The sequence below is a fragment of the Zea mays genome, chromosome 2 (genome assembly GCF_902167145.1).
Source record: "Zea mays cultivar B73 chromosome 2, Zm-B73-REFERENCE-NAM-5.0, whole genome shotgun sequence".
Lineage (NCBI taxonomy): Eukaryota > Viridiplantae > Streptophyta > Magnoliopsida > Poales > Poaceae > Zea > Zea mays.
Genome location: NC_050097.1, coordinates 150794417 through 150797652, shown reverse-complemented (window position 1 = coordinate 150797652; position 3236 = coordinate 150794417).

Below are 3236 nucleotides of genomic sequence, written 5' to 3'. Positions count from 1 at the left end.
GACGCCACTAGAATTGTCCGCACCTGCGAAGGGTGCCAATTCTATGCGAAGCAGACCCACCTGCCCGCTCAGGCTCTGCAGACGATACCCATCACCTGGCCCTTTGCTGTATGGGGTCTGGACCTCGTCGGTCCCTTGCAGAAGGCGCCCGGGGGCTACACGCACCTGCTGGTCGCCATCGACAAATTCTCCAAGTGGATCGAGGTCCGACCCCTGAACAGCATCAGGTCCGAGCAGGCGGTGGCGTTCTTCACCAACATCATCCATCGCTTCGGGGTCCCAAACTCCATCATCACTGACAACGGTACCCAGTTCACCGGCAAAAAAATTTTGGATTTTTGCGAGGATCACCACATCCGGGTGGACTGGGCCACCGTGGCTCATCCCATGTCGAATGGGCAAGTAGAGCGTGCCAACGGCATGATTCTACAAGGGCTCAAGCCCAGGATTTACAACGACCTCAACAAGTTCGGCAAGCGATGGATGAAGGAACTCCCCTCGGTGATCTGAAGCCTGAGGACAACGCCAAGCCGAGCCACGGGTTTCACGCCGTTCTTCCTGGTCTACGGGGCCGAGGCCATCTTGCCCACTGACCTGGAATACGGCTCCCCAAGGACGAGGGCCTACAACGATCAAAGCAACCAAGCTAGCCGAGAAGACTCACTAGACCAGCTGAAAGAGGCTCGGGACAAGGCCTTACTACACTCGGCGCGGTACCAGCAGTCCCTGCGACGCTACCACGCCCGAGGGGTCCGGTCCCGAGACCTCCAGGTGGGCGACTTGGTGCTTCGGCTGCGGCAAGACGCTCGAGGGAGGCACAAGCTCACGCCCCCCTGGGAGGGGCCATTCGTCATCGCCAAAGTTCTGAAGCCCGGAACATACAAGCTGGCCAACAATGAAGGCGAGATCTACGGCAACGCTTGGAACATCAAACAGCTACGTCGCTTCTACCCTTAAGATGTTTTCAAGTTGTTCATATACCTCGCGCCCACGCAAAAGTTTAGTCATCAAGGAAGGGTCGGCCTCGCCTCGGCAAAGCCCGACCCTCCCTCGGGGGCTAAAAGGGGGGAGACCCCCTCTGCGTCGAAATTTTCCTCGAAAAAAGATCTCTTTTTAGCGGAATTTCTTTCGTGCTTTTTGACTACTTCGAAAAGCGGATCCTGGAAACGACGGAGTACACGTAAGCAGCCAAGGCTGACCGAGCCGAGGGACTCCTACGCCTCCGGGATACGGATACCTCACTCATCACCTTCTGCGATAAGTAACTCGCGTTCAGATAAAGTGATCCCGCGGACCGAACAAGTCTTTACGTTCGGAAGCTCTTCTGCCGAAGCGGATCCTTCAAGCCTTCTCGACTGAGTCGGAGACAGGGCCTCATGGACGGGTGAAAGTACGCGTAAGCGGCAAGGCCGACCGAGCCGAGGGACTCCCACGCCTCCGGGATACGGATACCTCACTCATCACCTTCCACGAGAAGCAACTCTCGCTCGCACAAGCATCCCTGTTACCGACAAAAAGTCCAGATGCTCGAAATAAGAGGAAAGGAGACGCAGCTTTACAACGCAGCGAGGGTGTGTTTTCTGGCCTCAGCGGCCGCAGAAGGCACACGCTACAAGGCGATCTGATCCTGCAGGCTCGGGTCTTCACGCTGGAAGGGGGCTAGCACCCTCGGCATCGACGACACCTTCAGCGAGATCCGACCCAGCCTCGGACAGCGACGCGATCCAGGGACTTCTCCGGGGATCTGGCCCGGGCAGGCGGCTCGGCCGGTTGCCTCAGGGGCCTCGGCCAACCATCTTCCAAGGGCGCCAGCCCGACCCGAGGCCTCGGCTGGTCAACTCCGGCGTCGGTCCCGCTTGCGGACAACCCGGCTAGGCTCCGGCCAACCAGGTTCCCATTTTCGAGCCAACTCCGCCTCTGTTCGTGCTGATATCGCTACCCCTGGCCTCGGCTCGTCGAAGAGCGGCCGAGGGGTCTCTTCAACTAAGCTAGAGGAGCCCCATACAACAAGGCCGATCGAGCCGAGGGACTCCTACGCCTCCGGGATACGGATACCTCACTCGTCACCTTGACACTGGGCGACTCATGCTTGGTGAAGCGGTTCAGATAATCAACAGGCGAGACCTAGTGCTCAAAAATGAGGAAAAAACATGGCTCCGTGCCAAAATTACATACATGTTCAGGCCTCGACGGCCACAATGAACAAACACACTGGCATTCGAGGTGCCATCACAAACGGAACTCCGGTTCCCCCTCCGCAGGTACGAACTACCCCACTCCGTGGGGGTGGGCCTGCGGAGCAACGGAAGACCGACGAACGGCGCGCCGTCACCTGCTCCAGCAGCGGCGACGACGACGACTTCTGCTCTGGGGGGCTGAACAGCGGCAGCCCTGACCTCAGGGTGGGTGCTGCTGCCAGGAGGCCCCCGCCCAAGCCAAAGCTCGTGAGGCAAGGACGGGCAGAAGGCCGTAGAGTTGAAGGTCGGTCCGTGGCCGGCCTTGGCAATCTCGCCGGCAGAAGAACCTCTTCAAGCTGCCGTGGCGGGCGCCGGTGCCGCGAGCGGCTCTGAAGCCACTCGCGCCCGAGAGCCAGGCGCGGTGCAGCTGTCAGCGCCACGGACGACGACCGCCCTTCCCTCCGATCACTGAGTGAAGGAGCGGGCCGCCGCCCACGCGGGGGCCGACCTCAACTCGGCGCACTCCCCTCCCCAGCCCTGGTGATGAAAATCCTTGAGGCTGAGGGAGGGGCAGAGGCCGCAGCCCGGCTCACTTTCCCCCACCACCAAGCTGGAGGTCACCATCTTGGGTGACCGCCGGTGGAGGGGTGCAGCCGGGCTGCATGATGAAAATCCTTGAAGCCGAACGATGGCTGAAAGGTACCAACTCCCGCGGAGTTGCGTTCCTCCAACGATGAGGCGAAAAGACGGCGGGTACCCCCCATCCGGGGGCTTGGAAGGTGGAAAGACGCGACGCATAAGGGAGGAAGAAGACATGGTTGCCTTCCGAAAGGGGTCGCCCTCCTTTTAAAGGCAACTCTCCCTACGTGTGCCCCCAAACGCCACGGACTGAGTCTTCTCCAACACGCTCCAAGGCCCTCCCCTGCGGCACGGGGGCTGGGTCCCGCATGTCATGCAAACCGGCTCAGAGCAGAAGAAGCCAAAGCGCCGCGCGTGGCGCACACAACCGCCCAGCGGTTACAAGCGACCCCCCACTTTTGCCCAGACCAACGGGCGGAG